Source organism: Rhinolophus sinicus, linkage group LG05 (genome assembly GCF_036562045.2).
Source record: "Rhinolophus sinicus isolate RSC01 linkage group LG05, ASM3656204v1, whole genome shotgun sequence".
Lineage (NCBI taxonomy): Eukaryota > Metazoa > Chordata > Mammalia > Chiroptera > Rhinolophidae > Rhinolophus > Rhinolophus sinicus.
In genome coordinates, this window is record NC_133755.1 from 130,604,504 (window position 1) to 130,621,016 (window position 16,513).

Genomic DNA, 16,513 nt, shown 5'->3' on the forward strand with positions numbered 1-16,513 from the left:
ATATAGAATAAATAGGTAGAGTTCTTAACTAAACCAGGTGGATGAACAGGGAGAATACAACCTTCTATCCAGCTTCAAAGCTTCCTGGAAATCCAGGCAAATAAAGCAGAAGTCCAGGGCACCAACAAGAACGAAAAACCTAAAGGTGGAGGGAAAATCAAAGAGGCAAACAGTACCTCGCTCTCTCCAGGAATCAAAGCAGGCCTCAAAAATACAAAAAGTACTGGGACACACGTGGCTCTTCAAAACTTCTAGAGTTAATGAACAAATGGCGAGGACTTACTAAGAAGTGCTAAGAAGTCAAACTAGGAATGAACTTGTCAGAAAACAAGGGATAAAATTTAGAATTTAAACTAGAATTTGATAATGGTCAATATTCTGTAAAATATTTTCTCCTCATCCTTTCCTAAACAAGCCTATCTAAACTTATGAAGTATTCCAGGGGCATTTTCAGAACTGGCAGGGGTGTTAGTAATCTTCAGCAGCAAGGAAAAGGAATTAAGGAGTCAATTTTTTGTTTGTTTTGTTTTGTTTTAAAGCCGAGCTGTAGGAGACATGAATTGTGATTTTCGGATACTATCGATCTGGAAACCCTCTTCCTGCCCAAGGTACTATGTCACCGAGTGACAAAGGACATGCTTCTAATTATACAGGTATGACAATATAACATCTTAGATAATGTATTATCTATAGTTTACCTTTTCCTAATTATTTAATGATGCATAAGAATAAATCATCTGGATGGGAAGAACTACATAATTAGAATAACCCTAAATCTTTAGCAGATACATGATGTATATTTAACTAAAACCTAGAATATAACTAAAAAATTAGGGATCTCTGGTTGAGGATAATTTTAATGGAATCACTGAAGACAGAAAAAAAATCTCTTTCTAGCTATGAAAACTACAAAGTAGGTGTGAATTTACTTTAGCCAAACACTAGCTCTACATTTTCGTACATTAAATAAACAGCATTTTACGTAGTAAAAACATACTGAATTTAGTTAGCCTTCCTAACAAAAATCCAAGTACAGGTCATAGGTAGTATGTCACCGCTAGCCATTCAAATTAAAAAGCAATTAACTAAAACAGTGTAATACTGTTAAATTAACTTTGGGGAATAATTTACACTCCAAAAAAATGCACTCTATTTTAAGTATACAATTCAATGAGCTCTGACACAGACATACACTGTGTTTCCCCGAAAATAAGACCGGGTCTTATATGAAGTTGCGCTCCAAAAGACACATTAGGTCTTATGCTCAGGGGATGTCATCCTGAAAAATCATGCTAGGGCTTATTTTCCGGTTAGGTCTTAATTTCAGAGAAAAACATTACCAACGTAACGACCGCCAAACCAAGATACAGAATATTTCAATCAGCCCAAAAGACCCCCTGGTGTCACCTCTCAACCACCAATCCACTCTCTATGCCAAGTGAAAACTGATCTGCTTCGTGTCACTATAAATCAGATTGTCCTCTACTCTAGAGTTAGGTATTAGTGAAATATATATGTATTCCTTTGTCTGTTTTGCTCAGCATATCTTTGAAATTTATCCCAGTTACGTATTTCAGGCATTTGCTCCTTTTTATCGCCAGGTCATATCTATTATATGGACATATCCATTCACGTGTTGATAGACATTTGGGTTATTTCTAGTGCCAAAATATTTCCAAACAGGCTGTAGCATTTTCCATGTCTACCAGCGATATATGAGAGTTCTAGCTGCTTCACACCCTCACCAACAGTTAAGGTTGTCAGTCTGCAGCCATTCCAGTATGTGGGTGATAATATCTTGTGCTTTCAATTTCCATTTCTCAATTGACTAGTAATGATGTGGAGCATCTTTTCAGGTTCTTCTTTACCATTTGTATCTTCTGTAGTGGAATGTCTATTTTGCTGGTTTTTTAAATCAGTTTTTTTCGTTTTCTTACTATTGACTTGTAAGAGTTCTTTACACATTCTAAATACAATCTTTATCAGATATGTGGTTTGCAGATATTTCTCTCAGTCTGTGCTTGCCTTTTCATCTATTTGATAATATCTTTTAAAAAGTTTTCACATTTTTATTGTTTACCTTTTTTTTTTCTTTTATGGCCTATTCTTGTATGTCCTAGCAAACATTCTTTATAGTAGTATTAAGGATAGTGTCAAAAGGGCAAACCCTGGGACAAAGAGTATTTAGTATTTTACATGTGGGAAGAGTTAACTACAGATTAATCAAATTTTAAGATGATATCAAATTGGATGCTGCAAACGCTTGCAGTGGGAATGCCAAATAAAACCACTTTGGAAAAGTATAGCAGTTCATTAAAAAGTTCAACATACCCTTATGAAACCATCTAGCAATCCCATTCCTAGGTATTTACCCAACTGTACTGAAAATGTACATTTAAAACAAAAACCTGTTCACAAATGTTTATAGCTGATTTATTCGTAATCACTCCAACCTGGAAACATCTAAGACTGTCTCAACAGATGAATGGATACATAGTGGTACACCCATACAATGAAATACTACTCAACAACAGAAAGGAATGAACACTGATTCAGGCAAGAACATAAATGCATCTTAAAGCTATTTTGCAAGTGAAAGAAGCCACACCCAAGGGCTCCCTATTGTTTAACTTCATTTATGTGATACTCTGGAAAAGGCGAAGCTATAGGGGAGGCAAACAGATCAGTGGTTGCGGTGAAGTCAGGGGAGAAGACTGGGCTGAGCACAATAACTGAAAAGGGCCTCACAAAGGAATTCTTAAGGCAATGGAACTGTTCCATATGCCTTTGTTTTCAGTGTTTCTTTTGGACCCAAACAAGTCAAGTTGGAGATCTGATACCCTAGGATCAGCTTGTTTACAGGTGTCCTATGAGTCAGTTCTTGACCAACACACCCTGAAAGATATTCACTACGAAGTTGCCGTGTCCTGCCCTTCATTCTGGGATTCAGCCTGATCCCAGAACCCCAACCACTCCCCTGGCCTTAGGGTACTACCTGTCCAGAAAAGAGAATAGTGACTTTCAGGACTTTAGAAACTAGACTCCCAACCAGAAACAAACCCATCAGTATGTATCTGCATTTATATATATGAGTAGAATTCACCACCTCAAACACCGGGGAAACAAGTTCAACTACTAGAGCAAATGGTCTCCACTAAAAGTTAATGCAGGGGCAGCCGGTTGCTCAGTTGGTTGGAGAGCAGTGCTCTTAACAACAAGGTTGCCGGTTCGATCCCCACATGGCCCACTGTGATCTGTGCCCTCCACAACTAGATTGAAACAACTACGTGACCTGGAGCTGATGGGTCCTGAAAAACACACTTAAACAGATAAAAGTTAAAAAAAAAAAAGTTAATGCAAAAAAATAAGCAAATAGTTTTAAAATAATAACTATCACCTTTCGTGTGAATTCATAGGGTATAGGATCCATAAAATAAGGGCAAGCTAATGAAAAAAAATTTTAAAGTTCTCAGAAATTGAAAACATTGTGGCAAACATAAATTGAAAATGAAAATGAAAAAAATGATAAGTGACCTAGAACCCGGAAGCAAGAAACCTAATATTCATATAAAATTAATTCAAGAGACTGAAGCTCACAAAAACTCAAGGAAATGCTAGATCATGTAATATTTTAGAAATTCTAAAGAAAAAAAATACTAATTCAAACTCTTATTCACATAGAAAACAAACAAAATGAAAAGTATTTATGAACATGCAGGTGTGCGTCCCAAAACTCTTCTTAAAAACATGACTTAAGAAAATATTCTAGTCACAAAAACAAAGTAAATAATTTTAAAAAGGGGAAGACATAATTATCAAGTAATCAGTGACCTTGCAGTTAAATCTAAACCATTACAGATACAGTACTGGTAAAGTTGAAAGGAATGGTTAGAGAGAAAAAACAGAAGCAATGTAAAAAGGAAATAAATTCAATTGATCCAAGAATGGGGGGAAGGCAAGGAGTCAAAGTCTCACCTTATTAAATGGAGGTATGAGGGTAACAGAAAGTCAATTATAGATGGTTCTAGAATTTTCAAATTTGCAGGGGATGGGGAAAAAAGTAAATATGAATAGGTTAAATTTTCCTATTAAAAGATAAACCGTTTTTCACAAAGGATCTTTGTGATAGAATGGTATTTTGACTATGGTGGTTGTCACAAGTTCTACATAAAATTGCAGAGAACTAAACACACACACAGGTGCATGTAAAACTGATGAAATCTCAGTATGATCTGTAGCTTGTATCAATGTCAATTTCCTGTGCTATAGTTATACAAGAAGTTATCATAGGAGGAAAAAGAACGAAGTATACACAGGAACTCTATTGTTTCTTATAACTGCATGTGAATCTATAATTATCTTTTTAAAAAATAATTTTTTAACAATGCAAAAAAATAAAGACAAACTTTCAAATTGGAAGGAGTGAAGACTGAAAGGAGAATAAAAGTCCAGCTATAGGCTGTTTGATGTTTTTAAGGGAAGCAAGTAAAGCAAAATAATATAGAGATGGAAAATAAACATGGGCAATAAAGATCTATCTGGTATACACAAAACTGACAGAGATGGCAATAGTAATATCAGACAATGAAACTCCAAGGCAAAAATCATTCATTACACAGGACAAAAAAAGATATTTTATATTTTGTAAGATTAAAATCCACTAAACAAACAACTACACATAGTAATCTATAAGGATAAATTCAACCAAATTCATAGTCACAGTAGGAAACTAACATATTTTGCTTACTGATGTGTCAGTTTCGAGAAAACAATACATAAAGATATAGTATGTCATAATAGATGTGTCAAATCAAAACAACAGGGAAAGGACAGCCTGGCAAAAATGTTTTGGGAAACGTCCAGACATTTAGAAAAGTAAATTTAGAATATTATCATAGCAACCATTTTTTAAAATCTAAATATATAATACAAAATATCCAATATGAGAATACATATAAAGAGTATTTTAATAACCTTGGGGTGGAAACTCAGAGTCTATAAATGAAGAAAACAGCAGAACTGACAACTTATATATTAAAGATTTCCTTTAACAAAAGCTCCCAGAAACAGCATTGAAAGAACAGACTATGTAAAAACGCTCGCAAATGAGGAACCAAGTCATTAATAGCCACTACACATAAAGAGCTATTACAGATCAATAAGAAAAAGAGAAACACTTCAACAGAAAACTACGCAAAGAGAACACAAACAGGTAAGTAACAAAATATAAATGGCTAATGAACATTTACATATATTCAATTCCATTAATAAGCAAAGAAATGCAGAGTTAAAACAGTAATACAATAGTATTTTTCATCCATAAAGTTACTAAAATGTAAAAAATGACTATCATTTTAGCAGCGATTGTTTTTGAGACAATTCTTCACAGGTGTCTCACATTTCTGCATGTCTGATATGCAGGTACACTGTCTTCGTTACAGACTATCTTTTCAAGGATATATAAGCATCTCAAACAGCTTGGCAGATAGAGGGAGGTCTACTTCTGGAGCAGCAGGTAGGTTTGTTTACTCTCCAGCATAATAAAGGTAATGCCTCTCACTAGCGCAAAGATTAGGCAGGTTTACTTGCAGCCTATTATGAAAGATTTGGGTTCCCTAAACTCAGGACTCCTTTCCTGTAATGCAATCTACTGTGTGTTCTAGAATCATCTGACCCTCGTCACATCACCCTGTGGAAATTAGGGGTCAAGGAAGCAGCACAAGAAAATGATAATCCTCTGGCTACTGTTACTGCTGTGCTTTGTCTTTGACCCAGGAGTCTCATGTCTTCTGCCAGCATCCAAGACTGTTAGCTTGAAGTAGGGTAAAATCTCAGCCTTCACAATTCCTATCAATGATATGGCAGCAACAGCATTCCCAAACATTGTATAAATTTATTCTTACAACACCTTTTGAAGAGCAATATGGAACAATTTGTCATAATTTAAAACGTATGTACCCTTTGACCAAGCACTTCTGGGTTATTCCTACAATGAAATACCAAAAACACTGTAAATAGATAATGTTATATGCACTGACATAGAAAGATTTTCATCAGTTATTACTAACTGGAAGTTATAAATAACTATATAGAGTAAACTGCCATTTATGAAACAAATGTAGACTTATACACATGTATTTTTAATGTCTTGAAAGAGAGAGAACAAATGATTAAACAGTGATCTCTGTGGAACTGGGTTACTGGGCAGGTGGATACACAACACTTTTACTTTCTCCTTTGGCTACTCTGCATGTATTACTTGATTTTTTTTAAAAGAATGTATACATTTCTTTTATGATCTAATAATGTTTTTAAGTATCTATTATATTTAAGATGTCCAGTTGGGGTGGTAAAATACAAATAGACATGGGTCTCAGGGATCACTTCTATATGCATTTACCACTTAGAGCTGCTGAAATCAGGTACATAACATACTGAGTCAGAGCTGATGAGGAGAACAATACACTTACTAATACACAATGCAAGTCAGAGATTTTGAATTGAGCTGCTTCTCCATGTACAACTCCGAAGAGCAACTCTACATGGAGTTCGGAATTAGCAAGAGAAAGGATTTAGTCACAGCTAATAATGATTCCACTGACCATGAGAAAAGCGACCTAAAAAATAATTTCAAGAATAAGCAAGAAACTTTAAAGGGAGGGGTAAAAAAAAGGAAATCAACATACCCCACTAAATGTGTTCATTCCAAAAATATTTAGTGATGCCTACAAGATGCCAGGCATTGTTTGAATCCCTAGACATTCAAACACATCATAAAGCTCGAGTAATAAGAGCAGCATGGTATCAGCAAAGGAAGCCAGTCCACTGAACAACAGTTCAGAAGTCCCAAGCATATACCAGGATTAGGGGCTAGGATAAACAGTATGTATCAGTAGGGAAAAACAGAATTCAACAAATGACGATGGGGTCATTCACTAACAATTTGGGGGGCAGGGGGAGTTAGAGCCTTACTTCCTTTCTTACATTAAAATATAATTGAGGTAAGTTAAAAATGTAAATATGAAGAATAAGACCATTAAAAAGTACTAGAAGAAAACAGAGCAGGATATTTATACACAATTCATGCAAAAGGTCTAAGAGGATACCAGAGTTAGAACCTTGAAGTTAAAACGTATTATGCTAATTACAGGAAAATTAAGAGGATGAGGCCATGAGCAAACACAGTAGAGGCCGTTTTTTGTTAACTGACCCTATTTCAAAGTACAAGATAAGCAGTTAGCATTGTACAGAGGACTAAAATTACATTACTGGATCATGGTGTTAGTGGAAAGAAATTAACCATCTCAGTGAGCTGACCCTTCTGATTTTCAAGTCGTAGCAAAAGGGAAAAGCATGAAAATACAGGGTTCAGAAAAGCCAAAATTTAGGAAAGCAGTTAAAAAAAAAAGTAGGTACTCAGAAAGGAAGTGTGTGGCAAAAGGAATTCAATTCTAATGAACAATTAAAGAATGTCTCCTATGGGGTGATGCACTACCCCCAAGAACTTACTACTGTCTAATAAAGGACTATAGGTGTGTTGACATATAAGGAACATTTCCCTCTACTCAACCAACAGGTACACTATGTAATACAGGATAAAAGTAGCATGAAGTGAGATTTAAGGGGGGAAAAAATGTGCCTATATTCTGAACTGAAGAACAGAGGCGTACCCACCAGGAAGCCGTAAAGGCTGCTTGTGTCATCGAACAGACAAGCAAGACCCCGCACCTAGTGTTGGCCCTACAGAGCATAAAGCCAGACACAGTACGCTGCCAACGCAACCACCTGACTACAGGTTTCTATCATGACTTTCTAATTATTCGTGTATTTCAATTAGTGGCTGCCTCCCGACTTCGTGGCAATGAGCATTTGGGAAACCATCAAGGAAGTCTAAAACCACTCCCCTTGCCAACATGCTGACAGGGAGGTAAAGTGGATGTTCACCATCACACCGCACTCTAAGGACACCCCTGAACAGAAACAAAGCTGCTGCCGGATTTCTCCCGGCGGTTCTGAATTAAAGACCGGGGCCTGGTCAGGGATGGGATGCCAAAAGGAAATCAAGGCAGCAGGCACAGGAGCAACAAGTACACAGACGGGCGACTGGCCAACACAGGGCGGCAGGGTCACCACCTCCCGCAGACACCGGCGTAAACAACCCTGCGCCGCTCGCACGCCCGGGCGGCGCCTCGGGCGCTGCGGACTGGTGCGGAGAAGCAGCGCCCGAGGGACGTAAGCCGTTTTCGGGGTCCCCAGGAAGCCCCGCAAGCGCGGCATGAGCGGAGATCGGTGGCGACCTCTGCCGCGCGCCCAGGCTCCCAAAGCGCGGCGCTGCGCCCCGGCCTGGCCCATCCCCGGCGCCGAAGGAGGGAGACGGAGACCCGCTGGAGGGAGAAGTAAAAGAAGGGCCGTACCCTGCAGGGTCCGGAAGAGCGCGCGCCGTGGGCTTCACCAGCGACTAGGCGCCTTGGGGAGGCCCCGGGCGCGGGGCGGCTCCCAAACTCCCGCGCTCCGGCGTGACCGCAGCGAGCCCTGCCCAGCGCGACCCGGAAGGAAGACGCGGAGGCCGCGAGGAGGGGCGGGGCCGGGTAGGGGGGGCGGGACGGGGCGGGACGAGAGGGGAGGCGGGGCGCTGTTCCTGCTGGAAGCTCTTCGTGGTGTCTGGACCGCCCTCTCCTAGGCCGAGGGGAGGAGCTTCCCGGCCCCAGGCGTGCCCTATAAATTGCTCCGTTACTGCAAAGCGGGCTGGTTGCAAATCTACTTCGGGGAAAAATTCCTTGGTTGCACCAGTTTGCCATTGTAGTGTAGTCCTCCTAGGGCTTCTTTGGTCCAGAGTTTGTGGGTCGGGTGATGCATAGGGATTACGGGTGGTCAAGTCATCAGAGGAAAAGTGCAACAAAGTTATAAGCTTTCTAAAGGTATAATTCACCAAATTTGCAAACTTCTTATGCCCCAGATACAAATCCTTCCTGCAGGCTCACTTCCCTCCCAACATTCAGAAACCCGAGGTCGTTACCTCTGATGAACAAGATGCTCTCACGGGTCTCCCTTAGTCATTTTTAAATTTTCAGTATATATAATATCACCCTTATGTTTAGTTTGCATCATATTTATCTTTTTACAAAGTTTCCAATAAGATAGAAAAACATTTAATAATGAAGAGATGTTGAACTACACATTACTTGCTCTCTGATTGCTCCTCCTAAGGAAGCAAAATAATGACATTTATTTATAAATTACATATATATGAACTGAGCTGATATATGATGTGCAGTATAAATTGTACACGAAACAGGAAATTTTAGAAAGGAATTGACGCTTAATCCCCAAATTCCTTGAGTATGGGCAGCACTTAATGACTTGCTTCCAAAGAATATGGAACGGAGGGAAAGTAACTTTATTGTGGAGAAACCTGGTAAACACTACCTTGACCAGGTGAAAGATAACACCATCAGCGTTAAACCAAGTTGATAGCATTCACCCTGATGATGAGAAGGGCATTTCCTTGCTATGACATTCTTCCTCAAAACCCACAAACCCAGTCTAAACTTGGGACAACATAAGAAAACTCAAAATTCCTGAAAAAACTGTCAACTTAATGGGGAAGAAAAAAAGGAAAAACAGAGAAATTATCGCAGACCAGAGGAAGACTTAGAAGACAGGACGAGTAAATGTAATACGGCATTTTGAATGGGTTCCTGGAACATGAAAAGGACATTAGTAGGAAAACTAGTGAAATTGGAATAAAGAGTGGATTTAGTTAATAGTAATGACGTACCAATGTTGGTTTCTTAAGGGGAAAAGGCATGAGGGGTATACGGGAACCTTCTGTAACCTTGTTGCAACTTTTCTGTAAATCTCAGTCTAAAATCTAAAGTGGATTACAAATAATGAATTAATTTACTAATAAGTAAATAGCTCTTTTGTGGTTGCGGGTGAGAATTGAGTTGATGCCTTCAGGGTACTCAGATCCAGTCTAACTAGTTTCTCGTTTCTAACATAATTTCCAAATAAACTTTTCATTGAAGTATAAAATATATTCAGTAAAGGACACAAAATGTGAGTGTAAAGTTTGATGAAAAGTGACATACCCTTGTATTCACCACTCAGATAAAAAATAGTTACCAGCACTCAGAAGCAACCCCGTCCCTCCATGTGCTCTCCTAAATGTCTACCTTTTACTCATCTCCAAAGGTATCCGTTGTCTGGGCTTTTAATACCAGAGATTAATTTTGCCAAGTTTTTCCCTTTATATAGATGGACTCATACATTATACACTCTTTTAAGTCTGGCTTCTTTCAACATTAGGTTTGTGACTATTATTCATGTTGTTGAGTTTCTACTGTATAAATATACCATAATTTATTTATCTATTTTACTCCTGATGGACACTGAGCTGTTTTTAGTTTTGATTATTCCAAACAATGCTGCTATGAACATTCCTATGCATATCTTTTGGTACATATCTGTTGCATGGCCCTCCATACATTTTCATCTCATTGGTATTTAAGAGATGTAGTAGTTGGTGCTGTTAGTTATTTTGTTTTTAAAGGCACTTAAAGTGCTGCTTGGAAAGTATGCAAGTTTATGTTTAAGGAAAAGAAAAGACGAGGGCAAAGCTCCATTTCTGTGTTAGATGGAATTTTGGTCATCATTGCTCAATCTACCCTCCCTCCAATCTTCTTGTCTCAAGGGCCATGCCATTGCCATGCTTTGTTTGCTGGGCAGAAGTGCCAAGTGAGGCCAAAGAAACGGGTGATACTTATCAGTTAGTGATGGCGCTGATTTAATGGGTGAACTAATGCCTACTTATTAAATGGAATGTTGTTTGGAGCTGAATAGCATCCCACGCTGTAACAGCCCTATCACAAATAAAGAAAGTCCCGACAAAGCTTAATTGTGCATAAAGTCACCAGCTCAGCAAGCTGGTTGTGATCCATTCTCTGTTAGCTTCAAAAGTTACAATGTTCTACTCAGACGGGGAGGCGGGCAAAGAAGGAGCAGGTTCAAAACTCTTCTTTGTCTCTAACCCTTGAAACACTCATCATCATATCCTCCACTATTTTCAAGTGATTTTTCCTTATTTAAAAACAAAATGTCTACCAATTATAAACTTTCAGGGCAAGCAGTATACATGACAATAAGATACTGTATCAGAGTAGAGATATCATTCAGCACACTGCAGAGAGGGCCAAAAATGTCTTCACAATGAGCTGCCTTAGGTTTTCTATTATTGGTTCTCAAGTAAGGTCTTCTGTCAAGTCAAGACCTCTCAGAAAATGCAACTCCATGCATTTTCTACATAACTCAGCTAAAATAATGTACCTCTCTGTGAAAGCTTCAGTTACCTAGATTGTTGGAAAATGGCATTCAGTAAATAATATTAGTCCAAGATTTTTAATATGCTGGTGGCTAAAAGGCATACAAATAAATAATAACCAGTAGGAGTGATCTCTTAGTGTACCTTTTTTAACCTCTTACAGTCAATAAAAATGTTTCATTTTAATATTAATCTAGAAATAGTCACAGCCATGAAAAGGAAAATAAAAAAGTTAAGCAAGAAATAAGCCCAAATGTCATGTAGTCCAAATCCTCTTTTTAAGAGATGTGGAAAATGAGGCTTGGAGAGATTAAGTGACTTCCCAAATGAGTGTCAGACTGTCAATGAAACTTGGTTCTCTGACTAAGCCTAGTAGGTTTTTTTTAATGATACAACATTACTTTATGATTTAACAAAAACTTAACTAATCATACTTCCATATTATCATGAGCTTGAATACAGTAGAAAGAAAATTGAACTTGGGAGTAGGAAGACCTGTCTCTCCAGCTCTGCCATGTATATAACTCTGTGATCTTGGGTAAGTTACAACTTCTTTGAGTTTGTTCTCACCTCTATAAAATGTGTCCAACTCACAGGCACTGGAGAGATTTAAAAGAGATCATCTATTTGAAAGCACTTTGTAAGCTTATAAAGTAGTATGAAAATGTATGAACATTGTTAATATTATGTGTTGAAGATCAGAAATTGAGTCTTTCTAGGACAAAATGTCAGCATAGGACTTTCAAGTTCATTCTAGTCTAATTCTTTCAGTTGTTACCAGAGGAGAGAAAAGCCTAGAAAGACTGGATAATTTACCCAAAAACTTACGGCAAGTTGCTGGTAAAGCCAAGACTTGAATGTTTGTCTCCTAACTTGCAGCTTCCAGTGAACAACTTCTAATCTCTTTGGTAAGTGAATACTAACTAGAAACTAGTTCTATGTTTTAAAATAATCTGGCTAAACTTTAGACTGAATTTACACAGGCCTCGAAAGGATATGTTGAAATGTTTTAAAAATATGTTTTAAAAATAAAGTTATCTAACTTATTACTGTTTGTACTGTTCTGACCTGTACTATTTTCTGTAGCTTGGATCATTTACTTTAAAACTTAGCATTAATAAAAGATTGTCAGTGGTCAAGAATAATGTAGGAAGAAATACCACCTGCAGACAGTGGACAGAATAGATCTCTTCCTGAGGTCATTTCATGCCTATGGTTCTTTGATGGAAGGAACACAAAGCCATGAAAATAAAGCTTGTGACCAGTGCCCCAGGTAATCCCTTTCCTTCCTTTTTCCTTTTTTAAGTGGACATGCTTTTGAAGAAGTACCTGTGTATCTGTATTAGGCAGATTCCTATGGTCTAGTCACAGAGTGACATGGTAATCAATCGAAAAAAAGCAAAGGTTTTCTGTCCATACAGGTAAAGCCATACAGATTTTCTGTCCATACAGGTAAAATATATATGTGATTATCTGAGTGTTTGAATATTAGTGTTCCATATAGTTTGAAGTCTTCAATTCTTCACAATTATTTTGTCCTCAGTGGAAGATTTGAGGGGACTAGATTATTCAGATAAAACACACAGTATTTCACCAATTTATTTGTGCCCTTGCACAACTATGAATGTCTCTTCCTCATTGTGACACAATTTATGTATTTAAAACAATTTTTATTAAATTTATTGGGGTGACATTGGCTAGTAAAATTATATAGGTTTCAAGTGTATAATTCTATAATGTATCATCTATATATTGCATTGTGCGTTCATCACCCAGAGTCAGTTCTCCTTCCATCACCATATATTTAACCCCTTTACCTTCTTCAACCACACCCCTCCTCCCTTACCCTCTGGTAACCACTTACTGTTGTCTGTGTCTACGAGTGTTTTTTTTCCCCGCATCTAGTTAATATAAGTAATAAGACATATATAGTAAATATAAATGACTCAAGAATAACTTATTAAGTATCATTTAAAATGAAATCCTTATAATGATTGATGAACCTTTATTATAAGGCTTCTCCCAAACCCAGTCCCTTTGATAAGGCATTTCCTTCATCCAGCAGTTCTGTATCTCTCATGGATAGTGTGTAAAAGGACAAAGGCAATCTGGCAGAAGCTCTCTAAAAGTGCATCTTTAAATACCATCCTTTGTGATATAATACTACAACTGGGGTTTCTTGGTTAGAGTCCTGAGTGCTTTGTTGGGGAAAAAAATCTTCTATTTCAAAGTCATTTAAAATGAAATATAGAAAATAAATTTAAAACTAGACTTTCTTTTTTTCCCCTGGTTATAAATTGATAGAAAGTTTCCAGAATTTTGAGGAGAAATTGACTTTCCTCTTTAATGGGTTTCTCCAAATGTTACCAAAGATAAAGCTCCCTATTATATACTATTCTCTTGCTTTTTTTTTTTCTTGCTTATCATTTTAGCCTTTAATGATGAGAGATTTGATTGCTTTAGAGTAGGGGTCTTTTCCTCCAAATCAAATGACTCACAAAGAAAGTCACTAAGAGAAGAGGGTGAGAAGCCAGGATGGGCAGCTGGCAGCGTTCCCCCTTCCGCCGCCTCCTAGCCTCCCCCCCGAGAACGCCTGCAGCTGCCAGGACAGCACAAACAAGTTGGAGATGGGCCAGACAAGATTTAACAGTGGTCAGTTGGGATCAGTCTGTTATGGAACTGGGCACTTTATTTACTATTTACTAAATAGATTGCTATTCCTATGGTGTTGGACTATTTTATAGGATAAGAGGTCTTGAGCCAATTTCATATTTGTATGTTCTATTTCCCTAATAATGAATATTATTCCATAGCCTTTAGTACAGCTAGAAAGCAAGCTTAATGCGATCACTCAAAAGTATCTCTTTAGGAAACCAACATAAGTATTTGAAATTCAGAAGAGTGGGTGTTTGAGCTACTTTCTTTGAAGGTCATATTTTGAGGATGGGAGGGGCCAATTTTTTTGTAAGGACAATATCAGTATTTTATTCTCCCACTGATAAGAATTTATGTTCATTTAGACTGCGACTTGGACCTCACATACTTGTGTTTGATGGTTTTGTACTATTCCAATTTTGTTTGTGCCTCCAACTACAGACGGAAATCATACTAGTGTTTGGTGGCTTTTTCTATTCCAACTTTGTTTGTGTCTCCAAGTACAGATGGAAATCTAAGAAGGCATTCTTTTACATGGAATGCCTGACAAATACCACTTAGAGTAGAAATAGTAGAAGTCCTATAAGCCAATACTTCTCAAACTTTAATGTGCAATGGAATATTATTCAGCCATGAGAAAGAAAGATATCCTCCCATTTGTGACAAACGGATGGGCCTTAAGCACGTTATACTAAGTGAGATAAGTCAGATAGAGAAAAACAAGTGCTGTATGATATCACTTATATATGGAATCTAAAAAAGTTAAATCTGTAAAAAACAGAGTAAAATGGTAGTTGTCAGGGTATGTGGGTGCGGGGAGAAGAGTGATGTTGGTTATGGGTACAAACTTGTAACATATAGTAAATAAGCCATAGAGATCTAATGCACAGTATAAAGAATATAGACAATACTATTGTACTATAATCGTGTAATGTGATAAACATCACTAATCAGCAATCGTATTACAATATATAAATGTATCAAAATAGCACGTTGTATACTTTAAATGTATACAATGTTACATGTCCAATTTATTCAATTAAAAAAAAAAAACTTTAATGTGCGTATGCATCTCCTGGGAATGATTGTAAAATACAGATTCTGATTCTGGGTTGGAGCCTGAGTTCTGAATTTATAGCAAGATCCCAGATGATCTGGATGCCATTGAACCCTGAACTCTATATACTTTGAGGAGAAAGCTTTAGGCCATGTCATTTGCAGAACATTGTTTATGCACTATGCAGATTTACCATGAATAGGTACTAATATTACAAAGCAATATTTCAACTTTTTAACTGTGGACTTGAACAAAGTAAATGGATAGAATCTTGTTAAACATATATGTTGTTTCCTTTAGATAGTTTTGATTTCCTTGGGAACAGGGAAAGGTAATCCATATTCTGTTTTCATTTTACTGAAAAGGCAGGTACAAGAGAAAAACCTATGAGGTGATGGCACGAGTGGGCATCCAGTTAGTCTCAGAAGACTACGGCTGGCCCATCTTTCAAGAGAAGTCAGCAGACAATATTAGAAGAGTTTTGTGGATAGAATTCCAGCATGTACCAAGACCACACGAGCTTGACCAATTTAACTTTCTATATGTCAAAGTTCTCAACCAGTGTATCATGTCTCCAGCTGTTGTTCTGCTCTGACCTGCCTTTGTTTTCACCAAGTGCAAGTGCAGCACAGAAATGAGAGCACAAGAAAAACATCCGATTTGTTATTCACAGCAACGACTCCAAGCCCAGACAGCTCCAAAGTAAATCTGAGCAAGGTCTTGCTGTGACTTTGTGACCAAAGACTTAATGTTCTCATACCATTAGTGGGCTCTGGCACTTTATCAAACCTGTGATATTGACTAACTACCAGTAATTGCTGATTTATGGGCAAAATTTGCTCGGCCTTGTTTTCTTCAGGAATCTAATATCCCTTCACCTCTGGATATGTGTTGAATCAATCTGTTCACGTTCTCTGTGAGCTTTGTGGTTGAAATATCTAAATAAAGGACATCTTGCTCTGTTACCTGTTGCTGTTAAGATCACCTTGTAGTACTTTACTGGTCTTAAGTTATCTCTTTAAAAAAACAACCACACTTCTCTGTATTCAGGGAGAGCAGTTAACAGAATATAGCATGTGGAGAATACATTTTATCATTCTATAATTTTTAAGAGCTCTTTACTTAAGCAGAGTAAGATAATGATATAACTAGAAGGATTTCTAAAGAGCATCTAGTCCAAGATGACAAATGGGTTTCACTTCCAATATTGAAGGGCAGAGGAATGAGGGCATGTTTGCCTTTTATTTTCCAAATCTAGCTTCAACCCTAACTTCTAGTCCATGCTTCTCATTTCTTTCTATCATTTTTACTTCTCCCCCGCCCCCATTATCTAGCACCAACTATGTAGATACAAGTACTAACGAGGCCTCAAAATTACATCTGAGGAAGAATTAGGGTCATATCAAGAGCCTGGAACAGCTCTACCAATTTCACCTCACCTTCAAACTCCCTCTACCCCTCTTTCATCATTGACCAGCACC

General features: G+C 37.7%; 1 protein-coding gene and 1 long non-coding RNA gene across 3 annotated transcripts in view; one reads left to right on the top strand and one right to left on the bottom strand.

The window, feature by feature from the left end:
* Positions 1-8,550, bottom strand: part of FBXL4 (F-box and leucine rich repeat protein 4) — a 68,055-nt gene extending 59,505 nt beyond the window's left edge. The window contains exon 1 of one of the 2 annotated variants that reach the window (XM_019743411.2): positions 8,415-8,550. The gene's annotated coding sequence lies outside the window, so the exon portion shown is untranslated. The remainder of the gene's footprint in view (positions 1-8,414) is intronic. The other variant, XM_019743414.2, reaches the window with a different exon arrangement.
* A 206-nt stretch (positions 8,551-8,756) lies between these two features.
* LOC141571884 (uncharacterized) lies at positions 8,757-15,997 on the top strand. Its single transcript, XR_012496938.1, has 2 exons — positions 8,757-12,228; positions 15,398-15,997. It is a non-coding gene; the product is annotated as an uncharacterized LOC141571884 (long non-coding RNA).
* The last annotated feature ends 516 nt before the right edge of the window (positions 15,998-16,513 follow it).